The sequence below is a fragment of the Anser cygnoides genome, chromosome 9 (genome assembly GCF_040182565.1).
Source record: "Anser cygnoides isolate HZ-2024a breed goose chromosome 9, Taihu_goose_T2T_genome, whole genome shotgun sequence".
Classification (NCBI taxonomy): domain Eukaryota; kingdom Metazoa; phylum Chordata; class Aves; order Anseriformes; family Anatidae; genus Anser; species Anser cygnoides.
This window is the reverse complement of record NC_089881.1, coordinates 20,377,438-20,393,649: the sequence shown is the minus strand read 5'-3', so window position 1 is coordinate 20,393,649 and position 16,212 is coordinate 20,377,438. Positions and strand designations below refer to the sequence as shown.

The 16,212-nt window shown below is 39.8% G+C and overlaps 2 long non-coding RNA genes across 2 annotated transcripts in view; both read left to right on the top strand.

Moving 5' to 3' along the window:
• LOC136791425 (uncharacterized) overlaps nucleotides 1-16,212 on the top strand; it is a 97,326-nt gene that overhangs the window by 31,598 nt on the left and 49,516 nt on the right. The gene's annotated exons all lie outside the window — the stretch shown is intronic.
• On the top strand, nucleotides 5,828-11,738 carry LOC106032010 (uncharacterized). The gene is made up of 3 exons (XR_007161692.2): nucleotides 5,828-7,028; nucleotides 7,527-7,595; nucleotides 9,813-11,738. It is a non-coding gene; the product is annotated as an uncharacterized lncRNA (long non-coding RNA).

Below are 16,212 nucleotides of genomic sequence, written 5' to 3'. Positions count from 1 at the left end.
GAGACTCTTCCTACACAAATTTAATCACAGGATTACGTTTTTAGCTTCTCTTTCCTCACTAAAAGGTTAACCATGTTGTTTGTTGCAAGTTTTGTGCTTCTAGGCCTAGCAGATGTTGGCTTGTGACTGGAGCAATTTAATAGCTGAATTTCTCTCTTTAGTTGTCATATTTACCTAAAGGCAAAGATTTCATAGTGGTACATACCCATGTTAACCCAGCTTCTCATGTACAGTGTATTACATAAATAACGCAAGATTTATAGTCTCCCAAATCCTTTATCAGCTGGTAGCACAATTCTTTGAAAATCCTTTCCTAGCTTATGGTAATATGTTACTTTTTATGATGAATCCACTCAGGGCTTTGCTAACAGCTTTGAGGTGAAAGACAAGCTATGAATATAGAAAGTGAAGATTTTTGGTGGGCATGGATTAGATGGGTCTTCCATGAAATTCAGCGTAGAAGAGGCTCAACGGAAGGCTGGGAGGTATAGTTGTTGTGTGCAGAGTAGACTGCATGACTGCACTTCTATTGGTGATAACATTTATCCCAGCTTTGCTACAGTGCAGCACAGGACCGTTCAAACACTGTTGTGTATCAGCTTAGTCAGTAGAGTTATGTCGGTGTGCTTCCTCTGAAGGATTTTGTCTACATTAAAATAAAGTCTAATTCTAATGTCTGCAGCATGAGTCTTGCAAAATCTATTTGTTATTAGCAAGTTACTAATGGCAAAATGTCATATTCATCTAGAAAAGAAAATTCTATTCCTATCAGAAGTTCAAAATGTTTATAAGGAAACCATGCTACCAAAAGCATATTCTTGAGTTCTAACTAACACTTGGCTCAATATTCACCTGGCTGGGTGTGATATTTTTCGTTGTCCTCTGGTTGAGCGCACGTGCGCGCACACAAAAAAGTAGAAAGTCAGAAGTTACAGTAACGAGACAAGAATGAGCAAGTTTGCTGCTTTTCTCCTGTAGTAAAAATCATGCTCCTAAATAGGAAGTCTGGTGCTCTATTGCGTTTTTGTCTTGTTTTTAGCAAGACGTTTATTATTTTTTTTTCCCAAGTACTCATAGCACAGTACTAGGATTGAAGACTGGTGTACAGAAATGAAGGAAATCCTGTGTGTTGGTGAATGTCTAAGTGAGCTCCAAAATCCCCTCTTCCTTACCCTCCTAACACAGTGGCACAGCTGTGTAGGTGGACCTCAGTACTCAAGCAAAATCCCAGACAGCTGAAGAATTTGGTATGAGATTGAGTCAAACCTACAAGCAAATGCAAACTTCCTGCTGTTAATGTGGGGAGATCTTAATTTTTCCATCCAGTATTTCACCCTTAAAGAGTTTTGTTGGACTAGAAATGGAATGGAGATTAGCACTGCTCCTTGAGTATTGCTGGTCGCCTTTTCTAATTTTTATACAGTAATGTCCTTCAGGCATGAGTAAGTGGGACCATTCCCCATCTGGGAGGCTGCTGACCAGCCTGTAAGCTTAGCTGCCAATCACCTCTGCATTAACTTACTGGGAGGTAAGCTTTCTCCCATGCTAGGCTGGGGAGAACATATTGTTTCCTTAGTATACACTGAAAGCTACATCTGAAATTAGTGTAAATATTATTCCTCCCACAGTTTATCCAAACACAGAAATGAAAACAGTATTATGCAGTTCATTAACAGCTCTTGCTCTTTACGATGTACAGTGATAACCAGCCACTCCAGCAGCATGAAGGGAGTGACTTTTGGGAAATACTTTCCAGGATTGCATAGATAGTCAGTGAGGGAAAAGAATTTTTTGATAATGTTTCATGAACATTTTCAGGAGGAAAGCAGTACCTTTCTTTAATATGCATTGCACAACAAATGATCTGTAATTAGCCTTGTCTGGCTGATTTGGGTTTGAAATTTAGGAAGGGATTTGGGGCATAGGATAGGAGGAACTATTACTTTTTTTGAGGTATGTCCTAAAAGGATTTCAAAACCTTATTTGATCTGAGAACATCTTCTTCTTTAACTGGTCTCCACTGACATAGCTGGTTAATAAAAACAGAGTTGCAGAAATACTAACAATTAGCACCGATAGCTCTGTGCATCTAAGTACATACCAGAAGCAGAGTTTGTCTTATTGTTTGCCCACGAAATGATTCTCTTTCTCGCATAAGCACAGCTAATCAAATGACTTGCTAGATCACACGGTGAATCTGAAGCAGCACTGTGGAAACAAGTTTAAGGGCATGAAACTACAAATACTTAGTATGAGTAACTTTACTCTTGGGAGTATTTCAGTTGACTCCAGGAGGGATTATGTAGGGTAATAAGCTTTGAACTTCATGGAAAGTGTTTGCGGGACTGATCCCCAAGCATACTCAATTGCAGTCTTCACATAAAATCACATAAATCTGTAGTCAGGGGCTTTTAATAAACATATTCTATGCCATAAATTACTTTCTGAGGAGGATTTTTAGAGGCATAATTTTACGGCATTGACCTCCAATAGACTCATAACATTCTATCATGTTAAGTGTATATTTAATAGCTTCAAACCTTTTTATTTTAGAGGTCCAGTGGGCCTGAAGGACTAAGGACTGCAACAACCTATTGTGTCAGTGGATATTTAGAGAGGTTTAAAAAAAATGCAGATTATTGACTTTACTATTGATGCAGAGGAGCCGTTATAGCCTATCAGGTAATTAAATACCCTTTAATAAAGAACCCATTGCATGGAGACTGAATTTGTGGAAATGATGAAACCTAATGGCTCCATAGAAATGATTGCATCGGGTCTGAAACACTTTGGGGGATATTGTTAATATTCACTTTCACGCTTGTAGTCATGAAAAATTCAGGAATTTTGTAGTAAATTACAAATATAAAGATGTATAGGTAGGGTATGTATAGCATATATCTATAGATGTATAGATATAGAGGTTGCCGTACTAATTTAGACAAATGTTGATGGGAAATGATCTTGCATCATTTTCTCCTTTCTGTAAAAACACAAAGTTAAACCAGCCCAGTGAAAACGGACAGCCATGATTTGAGAGTTATTGTAAATCCAAAATGTGCCAGGTTAAAATTTACAATTTTTATGTTCATTTTTTTTGTCTGATTTATGAGCACTTAGCCACAGTCCAGCCCTTTCTAGTACAGCCATAATTTTGCATGGGTTATTCTGGGACTTATTTTATAGATAATGAAGGATTTGGGGTATATCCACATACAACATGGCCTTGAACCTGGAAATTGCTCCTTTCACCACTCAAATTAAATGTAAACTCAGTCCTAAATTCAGCCTCCTACTGTAGTCTCTTTAGTTTGCAGTTCTTCCTCTAAGTGTACATGCTCCTGCCCAGATATGTCCCCACAGATGTTATTACCCAGTTGTGTTGTGTTTTTTTTTTTAATACTCAGGAATTTAAAATTATTTGCATTTAGGCATGAAGGCACAAAGGAGTAGAAAATAGGCGAAGTGCCTAACAAGAAATGCCCCAGAAGAATGCTATGTTTTCACAACAGTTTGTTTCCTGTTTAGGCTTATGCACCGTATTTCTGGAAATGAAGCTGCACCCTTATCAAAGACAGCCACACCATTAAAACCCCTTGGTCAGCCCTCTCCAATACTGAACCCACCTGAAGAGCTGTCCCGTAGCCATCTGCTAGTGTGGCCCTTCAGTGGTGCTTTGTAAGGATCTAGACAACTAGGATTTCACACAGCCTGTGGCAAAGGGTTGGCATGAAGCAGGTGTGTGCATCTGCATTTTGGGACTCTGAAGCTGCAGCATGTCTGTTGCATACCTCTCCATGCTCTCTCTTCTCTTTGTGGGCTGACTATAACAGCAAATCTGCACAGAAGCTTGAAGACAAAAGATACGGTATCTCTGGATGTTCATACTCACATTCTACCTAGGTCTGTGTAACCAACAGCAATAGAGACTACCTGGCCAGGGAGTCTGCATTTCTGTTTCAGAGTCCGCAGTACAAAATTATTGCTGTATTTTTGAGATTACTATTTGCTTTTTCTTATGTTTTTTTGTTTGTTTGTTTTGTTTTTACCAGAAATTTCCTTGTAGTTCCATTTAATCTGTGCTCTCTTCCCTCTCCTTTTTTGCCAAAAGAAGAAAAATCAAGGAAGATCGCGTTAGTACAGCCTGTGCTGTATGGTCTATGGGTGGATAAAATGTTTGTATCGACTTCTTATAATGAAAAGAAAAACATTTGCTTATTTTCATATAGTTACGATCTCAAACATTGGCTTTTACCATTGTCTGAGATTGTGCTTTTGTGTGATGGCTGTGCCCAAAAGCACAGGAATGCCGTTGTGATGCCAATAGCACTAGTTTGCCCAGTGCTTTGGGCAAAGCTTTGTTAAATATCCTCATATAGATAAAAACAGTGTTACCCTGAGTTTTAAAATGTTTTAGAATGTCTTCAGCTCTGTTACAACTAATGTGTAGTGAAACTTAGGTGCTTGTATACATCTGAGTAGAATCAGTGGTAACATTGATTAAAAAAAAAAATCACTAAACTGTGCTTCAGAAACTGCAACTTTAAGTTGAAATCACAACTTTAGGAATCTTTTTAGTTTCCATTCAAATCAGTGAGACTTATTCTTAACTTTAAGTATCTCAAATGCTGTTCTGGAAAAGGTTGTTTTTACAATAATTAAACAAAAAAATTTAAAAGGCTTTTCTGTTTTCTACTCTTTCTGCAGGTTTATAAGTAGGATAGTAATAATGCTATAATTTAATATAGGTAATTTCTCTGTTTCTGTAAAGAAGCTTTATACACCAGTACAAAAGATTTAAGGCCCTCGAAATGTTTATTTTCAACTCTTTCATTTTAATGCTTTTAATCAAAGTTGTACCATAACTAAAACACGTTAATTTGTAGAAGGACGCTGTAGAGAAGTCCCTGAAGTGCTTCCCTTTGAGGAGCTTTGTTAGTCCACGTAGAGGGCTTTATAAGCCATAAACATTATAATTACCTGATTTTTCTCTTGTTGAACTCAGTGGCAAAACCCTTATAGGTTGCAATGGCAGCAAGACTGAAAGGGACTGCTGTGCTTCAGTTTATTGTTCCATTTTCTGATTAACATCTTAAATTGCATTTTGATCATGTAGCTTCTACTAACGGAGAATGCCTGATGATCTTTTTGTTGATTTTCTGAGAGAACAACAGCTCATCTTGATGCTCAGCCAAGGCATCTATCATTTTGCTGTCCCTTTCAGTTACTGTGTTGAGAATGCAGCACAGCCCTGGCCCAGAGAGTCTCCGCTCCATCTGGTGACCTGTCAGAAGAGCTCTTAGACCGCTTTCCTTTCAGGGTCCAGCAGTGAATTTTTTATGCACAGAACGTGTTTTAACTTCTTTTGCGCTGGGTACATTTCAGAGGTCAGACTCAAAATGAAGTTAATATAATTCAAAAAGTTATTGTACAACAGCTTGGTCAGCCTCTGTCCAGAAGAGGTGGTATTAACGTACAAAAAGAGTAGTGTCACTTAACTGTCCTAAAGGTCAGCGTTGGAGAATAAAAATGCCATGTTACCTCATGTTTGCTGCAATGACTAGTAATGGAATACAAGCGCTAAAGTGTAGCTAATGCATACCAGTGTGAGCCATTTCAGCATTTCTTTCCATTTCCTATTCTCCTAAACAGATGTTTTTCTTCCTGCTATGCACTTTTTTCCTCCACTGTTTTTTGAGCTGTCTCATCTAGCTCTTGTGAATACCACGTGGTATTCACTTAAGCATTCTGCACGTAACCTAGTACTGCAATTAAACGCAAGTAGGAGCAGGAAGAAAATGGCAGATCTGGAGTAAAACCTCTCCCAGAGATAATGGGAGATGTTTACAGATCAGATGTTTACAGATGGTAAATGTTTCCATAGTTGACCATGAGAGGAGTAACTATATGAGATGAGTGGGGAAACTGCAAGAATTTAACCTATACATCCTGCCTCTGGCAGGAGATACAGTGGTTATGGGAGCATAAACAAATAAAGCCCATGTGTATCTCACCTTGGGGATACTGGGGTCTATCCCCATGTGAATTTTGTAAGCCTCTAAACCCTTTGACCCTGACTTCTCTCTTATGTTAAGCCTGGATGGTGCATGTGCCAGCCCCACGTCTAGCAGACAGGCATGTGAACCTGAAAAGTAACGCGGAGGAGAAAGTGAGATCCTGGCCGCAATGCTACTTGTGACTGGGCAGGGGGGAGTTGACTGAATAACTCTGTGCTTCAGACACCCTTTTCACAATGATGAGTGACTTTTTTGTGTTGATAAACAAATTCAGTAAACACATTATTGCCTTCTTATTTTCTGAGCAACATCTCTAATTATTTTGTTGGCTATTCCTGAGCTTAGAGACAGGCACTGGGCAACGCAGGCTGAACATGGAAGGGACACGTATGAAAAAGGTTACAAGGCCCTTTACAAGGTCTCGTTCATTCTGTTTTCCAGTTTATGAAAACTAAATATTCCTGTCTTAGAATTATCCAGATAACAACTAACTTGTACTGTTCTTGCTTTGTCACTGTTGTACATATTATTCAATATTAACCCATGTGTCTGCTATAGGACACTTTGGAATGAAGGGTGTTACACTCTTGCGATTGCTGCAAAGCAGCCAGCATTAATTTCAGTTCTGAATTCTTCCAAATGAAATTACAATAATATTCCTTCTCTGCATTGGCATTGCTGACATCACCTAAAAACATTAACTCTAATTACAGGACTGATTTGGTCCCTTATTAGGCATTTGTTCAGGGCTAAATAGCTTGATAAAGCAGAACACTGTAACTCGACAGCAAAAGTTAAGCCTTCTGGATAGGGCTCCTACCATCTATGTTCCTTCCCTGGTGATGATGAATGTGCCCCATGAAGAGATTAGATCATTTGCTTCACTCAAGTAATAAAATGTTCTGTGCACTTTCTTTTTAGGCAGCTTGTTGATTCTGAGCAAGTGGAACTTGGCTGGTCTTGGGATTCAGCTAATGGGATACTGGAAATATTTGAAACTTGGAATTGACTGTGAGCTACATTCAGTTTCATACATTCGATTATAGTGGTTAAAATACTGTGTGATCTTAAATTTATTGCTGTTCTTTATTAGAAAGAGCTGTACCTGAATTTAAATAGATGAATTGATTTATTTTTATTTTTTTCAGTCTGAATTTCATGAGGCACAGGAGCTCTTCCTTTATCATAACTTGCTGGTTAACACTTTGAAACATACAAAGTTCACTTCTTTTATCTGGAGAGTATTAGCTAATTAATATGTCATGGTTACATATAAGCAAAGATGTGCATTTCTGATACATATAAACAAATATTTTTTGTAGAATAGGTGATATGCAAAAAACCATTTTTTTCTGATCTGAAGCATTTGTGAACTCAGAGTTGAATCCCATTTTAATTAAAATCTAATCAATTAGTTTGTTTTGTATGAGAGAATTTGAATTGCCATTTCCCGTAAGTACTCCCAAATGACTGTATATCATATCAGTGTGTGGTCTTTTTCTCTTTCAGTTGAACCTGTCCTACTCTGTGTAATAGCTTGTGCATCAAAAAATGTGAATCAAATTTTCTACCTTTGTGGTGAGTAATCCTGATAGTTAATCGGTCTTCTCCACTGTTCATGACTACCATGTTAAGTGGAAGAGCTTCTCCAGGTAGAGCTGAGCCAGACAAATGTGGGCAGTAGCTAAGATAAGTAACAGCACAATGGTTAGGGGCACGTATCCCCAAAAGAATCTTTGTAACTAACGTTATGTGCCTGGGACTACCTGTGATTTTCCCTGCATTTGTTGTGTAGTTCGGCAAACAAACAACAACTTCTGTATGCCTCAGCTTAATCTTCCGAAATAAAGGTTTTACCTGCTGGAACTATTACATACTCTATTGCCCATGCACTTCAGACACAAACATTTATTTATTTTTATGATGTGTGTTTTCAATCTTAAGAGTAGCAGGCTGCTAGTTACTGAAAGTAGAGGGGAATGTTTGATTTAGTGGAATTGGCGCACACATGCACCACCTTGTGTGAGGCTGTTACTTCAGTGTTTTCCTGTACTGGCTACTTGCTCTATTCTAAAATACGCAAAGTAGTCCTAAATTATATGGCCGTCCTTTATGCATTGCACAGAAGGACACAGAGTAATCAATGTAAAGATTAAACAACAACGTCAATTAATCATTAAGTTTGGAAGTTCTTAGACCACTCAGCAAAGCTTTTGAATATCATTCAAGAAATGATATAGGGCACTGCAATTTTCCTAAAGTCAGTCTGTACGTTTCTGCCTAATTCACGCGGCATTTTATTGATCCACCTCCTTGCTGTGCTGTACAGACGTGAAAGCTGCATTTCTGACTTATGCTCAGGTGGCCTGTATGTGATCAGAAGAAACCAAAGACGTGTCCCAGATCTGCAGCTGTAGGTGTGTGGTTAAGTCATCAGGTCGCTTGTCTCAATGCATTTTAATTAACAGTGGGAAATGTGGCAAGTGTACTGCATCGGCAAGATAATAATGCTGTGCAAGTGCATTGTCCTGTGATGAAGAGTAATGCTTTTCTTTATTCTGAAATCTATTCCATAAGATAGTTTGCATGAACATTATTGATTCAAAATGACTTTAAAAGCAGGCTATATTCTTCTTAAACCAGAGTGCTGGTGTCTTTCCTGCATAGCTCGGTGGCTAATGTGCACCTGACCACATGTGCCACAACCAAGTGTTGTGGCTATCAAGAGTAAGCAGTGCTGGTCAGGGTGAACAACATGGGTGTTTACCCCTGCAAGCAACCTGGTATTTGTACTCTGTGGTCAGTAGCATATAAAACCCAGGCCTCAACTGCTTGCCTAGGTTTTTTGGGAGAGTGGGGTGTAAGGAATCCAATACTGTGTGACAGGGAAACAGCAGGACTCTGTTGCTTCTCTAAGCAAGGAGAAAAGATGGTGAGATTTACATTTAGGGATGAGAAACTTTTTTCAAAACTTCTCTTTACAATACAGTAGTTTGGGAAATATATAATAATGAAGGCATGTTTACTTTTTGTAGAATTCATGGCATAATGAGGATAATAAGACCCTCCAAGGCAATAATTGCTTCACTGTAGGGTGCTCCTGCATCTCAAATTGCTCAGCATCTGGGTTTTAAATCATTTGCTCTCCTGGTGGGTAAAACTGCCAGCTAAACAGGCAGGCAGACAAGTAGCATTTTTAAACTTACACAGCGTGATCATGGCATGTGTGCATTTAGGGCTGAGCTTGTTATCATCAGGAATTGTTATCTAAACCACGGAGACAGACACCAAAATAGATTCTATATGATGCTCTTCTAATAAATTATTTTTGTAGACAAGAAGAACAGTTGGCCTCTAGTTATAGAGCTAGTACTGGTTTGGATATTTCTCTCTGGCAGACTGTTCAACAGGAAAGCATTGTCTGTGGAGCTCAGAAACCGTGTAATAAATTCCACAATTCATGGGTGCTGTGGTGGGCAGGTGACTCTCAGTGACTGCCTTGCTGAAGATCATGTTATAAGTGGGAAAAGGCTTTGCTGTATTCAGAGAACTATATTGCTAACACGTAAAGGCTTTAACTTGGTAAGAACTGAGTCCATCCTGTGTATAGGAAAGCTTTTTTTTTTTTTTAAACAGAATCTGTTTCATTTTTATTTGGGAAGGGTTAGACTCTGATGGATATTCTATCTTTGGAGCATCCTTCTCTGTGGGAGTTTCTGAATGCTTACTAGGTGTTTCCTGATGCAGACTTTCTTCCATCCTCTGACCTTATGTACACTGTATGTCATGGTGCAGATGCGGATGAGTGCTCCGGGTTCTATTCTTGAAGATTCTGCTTTTGGGAAGAACTGCCTCAGGTGGGGGATCAGAGGTGACTGGAAGTCCAGCTTGAAACGGCAGGTGTACACCTCAACTATCTGAACAATGGAAGTGTTGCAGCAACAAGAAGGGTTGTGCCCAGGCTCGGTTCATCTCAATTTATGGTTTGTCACCTTACGTTCACACCTGTATTGCTCTAAGTCCTGGATTTTAGACTTTGAGTTCAAATCCTACTGTGGCTGGTGTCTGTCGTGGCCCTGTGATAGGACAGATATGTGCTGCTGGTGGTGCAGGCTGCATGTCTCAAACATGATGCCCATCTGACCGCTCTGAAACCACAGGCTCAGGAGAGACCCTGGTGAGGCTGTGATTTGCCTGACATTTATTTTGGCCCTGGTGGTAGCTGCTTTGAGTTTTTCTTTTTTCTTTTCCTTTTTATTTATTTATTTTTCCTGGGTTATTTTTAACTTGGATCAATTCCCTGGTCTGATTCACCTCACATTCACACAAAGGTTGTACAGGCACAACTGAGGGAGCATCAGGAATTAGCAGAGGGAGTGGTGCCTGCACACAGCAGCGCTTGTACTAAAAGAAAAGCACCCTTAAGTCCTCTCTAACTGTGTCAATTTGAAGTGCTCTCGTTCTCTCTCTGTCACAGGCTTTTTGTTGCTGTTGTGGATTTTCCTCACTTTGTTGCTACATGTTTTTCTCCCCATACAACATGTTGTTTCAACTCTGCCAGTACTCATCTGCCATCTCGTTAGTTGTCTGCTGACTACTGCAGCACTTAAGAAAAGGAAAAGAGAAAGGAGAAAAAGTCTTTGTAGGCTTCCAGCAGGCAATGGAAAAATAACACTAGGATGAACATCACCTAGTTTTAAAAAGGCAAAGAGAATAATTGCTTTCCAGACCAAGAAATTCTGGCTAGAAAGCTTGCTTGCTGACTCAGGAACACATGCGGAGGGAGGATACCCACTCCTCGAGGGCCTTTTTCCCCTCTGCAGTCAGAGAAAGAATCATTTGCCAAGCAAGCACTGGCAAAGGCTTGCTGCTTTTATGTTTTCCCTGGTGGGACTATCTGCAAGGTAATGCACATCAGCGTATTATATGATGATCGTGAAAGTATTAATTATGATTACTCTTGGTGGTTTGGTTTTTGGCTCTTTGCCACATTTTTTTTTTCTTCCTTGTCTGAGGGTGATATAAAGTAGATGACGATGTACAGGAACCAAACCTTATCTTTACAGAATCCTCCAGTAAAACGAAGATGTGCTGAAAGCTTCTCTAATCCTGTTGTTGTATGTTGCCTTTTGCTTTGGTAATACATGGATTCAGTGCAAAATGGAGGTTGATTGGTAGCTGTGAAAAACAATTGATTCATATGAATAATGGCGCAAATTGTGGACCAGTTGTGAACAGGGGCTTGCAACTGTGCACTTGAATAAGCAGCTTAAAAATTGTGTTAAGAGTGGGAAAAGTGCTTGGTTCCTTGCTGTAACCCAGCACTGAGCAGAGAAGCTATTGCTTGATTTTGGGGCACCGAAAAGTCTTGGCTGTATTTAACGTCCAATTATGTGTTCACCAGGAAACCAAAAAATCTGACAAAAACTGATAAATTTCAGCAAAGGGAATTTTCTTTTAGTCCAATCCAGTAGCTTAGACTTCCACCTGAAGGCACAGGAGACTCAGTTCTTCAGGATACACAGTACACAAACATGAGACAGCTTCCACCATGGTAATGAAGTGTATAGAGACTTACCTTTGAAGGAACTTTTTTCTGCTTTTACCCATATAGGTCTAAGGCAATTAATCAATAAGCAAGAACACAGGGTGGAAACATATGGTCTTTGATATTTAATAAATGGATTAACAGAGTCCACCGCTTAATATTCAGCCTCTGCCTTAGGAGTATAAATTAATAAGCATTAGGTCCTTTTTAATGAGGAATTTTCTCTTTTAAAACCTGAATGAATTATCAAAAAGAGCTCTGGCAGAATTTCAAAGACATTTTCTGACCTTCTAGTATTCTGGCCTGCATGAATTTTTAACAAGATGCTATATATCTGGAAGGTCTATTAGAATGCGTCTGCATGAAATCTATCTGCCCTCTAGCCCCCCACCTCTTTTATTCGTTTTTTTTTTTTTTTTAAATCAGACAACTGAAGCAGAAAAAGAAGTATCTCCAATAGCAAGGGAATACTTAATTTATGTAAATGAAGTTTTAAGAAAGAGTCCTTATTCAAGTTAATAAAACCACACACATTGCTTTTAAATATTAATGGTGGCTGGCAAAAATCCTTTATTTATAGTGACATTTTCATTTATATTCATTTTTGAATAGTATCAACAATGTAAAGCATTCCAAGATCTGTTTGAAAATGCGTATTTTAAAGTGTATAACATGCATAACTTCTAATGAAATGCACATGGCTATGCATTCAGTCCTGTAAAACATTTTTTTTCTGGTTTCTGTTCCAGAAAACCTTTAAGAAAACCTTTTTGATTTCTAAATTTGTTGACAAAATAAACGCAATGGAATAAAGTAAATTTTTTTAAATATTTGTAGCCTATTTTTCAGCATTATGAAGAAAGCTTACTGTAATATTACTTGCTTACTGTTTTATTTTTAAAGGATTGTTCTGTGACATTTTGAAAATGCAGAACACCCTTGTTCATAAAAGGTTGTAGTTATCTGTGCAAATTTTTACTGATGATTCTTCATAATCTAAATGCCACTTCAGAAAAATACCGTATACGTTAATGAACACCGAGCTGTTTCACTTCTTTAAAATTACAGTATCAGTTGGCCCTACAGATGGGGCAGTCCATTAGCAGGTTATTGCTCTGAATCACTGGTTCGGATTGCATGCTTCAATAGCTCACTTTTAGCTCCTATTCACTACCATGAATTAGATGCCTCCTCCTGGAACCACCTGTGGGTTTTGGTCGTGTCCACCTGGAACCTGCTGACTAAAAAGCCCTTGGGTCCCCTCTTGCTCCTGGAGGTGATTAACGTGCTGCTCCTCCACCACAAGGATCAGTGCCAATTTGCACTAGGAAAGAAGCAACTGTTAGCTTTTAGAAAACGTATTATGAGCAAGTGATTGTCTTCAGCCTGTTAATCAGTTATGCCAGGAACCACTAATAGGATTTCCGTGTCACTGTTTCTTTTATTTCACTTGTTTCAGAGGGAAGTTCCCCTTCCGAGTTAATCCTTTTGAGCAAAATGCATCCCCGGGTAAACCCTTGGGAACCATCGCAGTCAATAGAGTTGCACCTCAGATGGAGCTGAGCCACTGAAAGACACTGAATGTGAAACTGGGAAATGCAGTGCTTTACCCATCCAAATGCTGACTGGTCTCTCGTGTCTGGTGTTTGCTGGCATTCCCCACCCCATCTCTTGATTAGGACCACATGAGAGTAGAAAATGATGCTAAAAACCACAGCTCAATAAAAGCTGGCTAATTATTTGTTCACGTTACTTTGTCAGGACAGCTTAGCTCTGGAACAACTCCACTGTGGCTTTGTTTTCAATAGGCAGTGTTGAACGGGCGTAATATCGTTTCTAATTTTTCTTTGTTGGCATGAGGGACATGCACAGTTTGAGGATGTCTTGATTTAATTGTTGAGACTAAGGCCTGCAGTAGCTTATGCTAGTACTTGTCTACTTACATCACATACTTTCAAAGGTGCAAAGAGAAGCTGGATGCATCACTGTTATCAGAGGTCAGTAGGGGTCTGTATCCCTGTTGTACCTTTCAACTTGTCATTTGCCATTTTTTTGTCATCATTTTTTATTTTATCATCTAGGTCTGGGCATGCAACAGGCAGCTTTCCAAGCTCACTGCCTTCCAGCAACCTCCTGACAGCTCCCACCCCAAGCTCTGGTGCAGGGATGGCAGAGAGGTGGGGTGACACTGCACAAAGTGCTCCCCGCTAGAGCAAGAGGTGATACCTGGTGCGAGAAAGAGACTCCCATGGGCCATAGGAGGAGTCCATTTATGCTCACTTTAATGTGGAACACATGGGTGTAAAAAGAAAAAGGCAATTGGGCTGACAAGGTGAGAATCTGCACAACAACAGCATCCCTGAAAATAGGTGAGGGAACTAGAGAGGGTCAGAATAAAGTCTCAGAGCAGGCAGGTAGGTGGCAGGAGCCCTACGGGCATGTAACAGTGCAAAGGGGAGACCACGTTCTTAGACTGTCTTTAGCTAAACCTTTGGTCTTTGAGTTTAAAATGCCTCACTTGATCTTCATTTGCTAAGGCTCAAAGTTAAATAAGCATGAGACAGCTACAGGATTTGTGCTTTGGCACAGACTCCTCACTCAGCACTGAAGGGTGCATCGAGATGATTAATGCCTGTCCCCCAGGGTGTTGTATGGGACAGGATGCATGACGGCATAACGCTGTACTGAGAGGCTGGCAAGCAAGCTTCACAAAATTGATGTTAGAACTGCTATATGCAGTGGTCTGGAGGGGACACAAGTTTGACAGTACAGAAACAAAGAAGTTTGTTTGGTAAATCAAGTTACGTGTCTGAGGCTCCACATCTTTCCTCAAAGAAGTTCTGCCTTTGGTGGTGTTGCAGAGTCGAGTCCTGAAGTCCTCACACGTAAGAAATCAGCGATCAGTGTGCCTGAGGAGGTGACGGAGCAAAGGCACAGTGGAACTGAAGGCAGGGTCCAAGTATCCTGATTTCATCCTAGTGATGCCTGTTAGTCTATGCCATGGAGAGAAAATAATGATGGGATTTTGAAAAACACAGATGTTGATCACAGCACAGTGCTTGGGAAATGCTTCCGCATGTCTCAGTTCAAACAAAAAGCCCATCAATATCTACTCAATTAAGCCGGGTCTCTGTGACAGTACTATTGACCACGACGGAGGGAATGTGCTGTGTAGATGATTAATGGTGGAACAATTAAGAAACTGTTGTTCAAACTATTGTATGCCCCCTGCAAAGTAATGAATGGGGAGCCTGTTAGGATAGAAGTAGATCCTGAGCATGACAAGCATGGGTTAGACTGGAAAAGGGATAATTCTGTGAATCATCACGCTTACCTTTTAGAATATAAAAGGAAGTCTATGCTGTGCATTACATCTGCAGGATGCATAGGACCACATTTGCAAATGATATTTTCTCTGAACAAGTCCTAGCGCTCGAAAGGACCGATCTGTATTAACTCATTTAAATGAACAGGTACCTGCTTGGATGTGCAGAGTGCAGACCAAAAGGAGCTGGGGAGTGGAGAGCATTGACATTTGCATACTGAGCCAACGCTTCTCAGAGGTAGCCAAGTCTGTAGCTGAGCATAAACAAAATTAAAATGCTGTTTTCAGGTGGCAAGTGCAGCTGCTACCTTTGAGTTTGCCTTTGCCTTTGTCCTTTCTTTATATGGCATGACTTCTGATTTACACCATGTGACAGAGGGCCTAATTGGTTTTTCTGGAGTTTAATATGGCTATTGGGTTGCGTGTTTGAAAGAGTAAATAAAGCCGGGTGGCACAAAGCAAGCTGCCTGCAGTCTGCTGCCTTGGCTGCCCTTTCTGTGGGGCCATGGGGCTGAGCCTTCCCAGCAGCAGCAGGGTGTGCTGGTCGGGCATCGCGGGGTCTCGCTGTAGTCTCTTGCACGTACTTATCAAAAAGCCTTTATCAAGGAGAAGACTTAGATGTCCTTGCAAAATACTTATTGGGGGAAAAAAAAAGTGAAGATTTAATTTTGTGAAAAACTTGTGTGTGGTGTATTTTATTTCTGTGGCATGTTTTGGCCATTAGCATGGTATCTCTGCTCATCTGTTGCTTCTGTTTTTTTCCCTGAGTTTTGACTGATGCGCCTGTCTAGATGACCCTGAGCATCCATAATGGAATTATTTTGGTGGACAAGAGTAAGTGCATGCTTAAATGTTTACAAAAACATGACTTTTTGTACCTTTCATCAGATTGGCTGATCCTTACATAGTCGCAGGGTATTTGCAGTGTATTTTTACAGACTTAATGATATGTAGTATGAATGCTACTGAAAAGTTAGGCATACCTGGAGGGAGTTGATTGATCTTTTATAAACAAGGTTGCATTAACTAAGCATGGAGAGACAAAACAAACTTAACAGTAACTGGGTGTCTGCATTCCACGTGCATGTTGTGGGAGGAAACAGCAATTTTATGTTAGGAAAGAGACTGGGAATGACAAATTGTTTCTAATTCTGGCTCAACATGTGTCCACTCTGGAGCCATTGTATGTCCTCAGGTGCTGTACACCCTCATCCTTCCTGCCTTTTGCCTTGTCTACATCTACAAGGTAGTTGAATTCTGTGATTTTTTTTTCTTTTTTTTTTTTTCCCCTCCATGAATAATGTTTTGAATTTCAAAAGGTT